General features: G+C 23.0%; 1 protein-coding gene across 1 annotated transcript in view; it reads right to left on the reverse strand.

Moving 5' to 3' along the window:
• Nucleotides 1-523: 523 nt before the first annotated feature.
• LOC105119311 (cytochrome P450 81D11-like) overlaps nucleotides 524-634 on the reverse strand; it is a 2,839-nt gene continuing 2,728 nt past the window's right edge. Inside the window, exon 4 of the mRNA XM_011017438.1 lies at nucleotides 524-627. The gene's annotated coding sequence lies outside the window, so the exon portion shown is untranslated. The remainder of the gene's footprint in view (nucleotides 628-634) is intronic.

Consider the following 634-nt stretch of genomic DNA (forward strand, 5'->3'; position numbering starts at 1 on the left):
GTGAAGAGAAGGGAAGGATTTCTTATTTAATCGATAGGGTTTTAGGGTTTTGATTGAAACACAAAGGCGATGGAGAGGAAAGGCGAGGAGAGAAAGGAAGAAGGAAGGAGAAGAGATCGAAAAAAGTGAGAGATTTTGACATATTATGTACGGGATAATTTAGGTTTTTTGTATAATTTAAAAGATTTTATTGTTTGAGAATATAAAATATAATTTTTAAAAAAAATGAAAACAAAACAAAATAAAAAATCAAACTATATGAGTTTTAGTGTAATTAACCTTAAATATGTGATATTGTTTTGAGAAAAAAAAATAGAAAATATTAAAAATAAGAATAAAAAAATTGTAAAAAAATCAAAGAGAATGAAAAGTAAATAATAAAAAAATCAGTTGATTAATCACGTTTGAAAATATGAATATTTATATAACTATTTACTTCAAAAGTATAAAAAAAAATATTAATACTTGATATTATAAAATAATTTGTTATATATTATTACTACTATTATTTAACTCATTCAAATAAGAGAAAATAATATAACTTCTAATTGCATTTAAATAGCTAGTTATCCATAACAGCATCAGCATTTATACAGAACAGATTACACACAGATAAACTTTCAGAAGGAATGCC

The sequence above is a fragment of the Populus euphratica genome, unplaced genomic scaffold, assembly GCF_000495115.2.
Source record: "Populus euphratica unplaced genomic scaffold, PopEup_1.0 scaffold2746.1, whole genome shotgun sequence".
In the NCBI taxonomy this organism is placed as follows: domain Eukaryota; kingdom Viridiplantae; phylum Streptophyta; class Magnoliopsida; order Malpighiales; family Salicaceae; genus Populus; species Populus euphratica.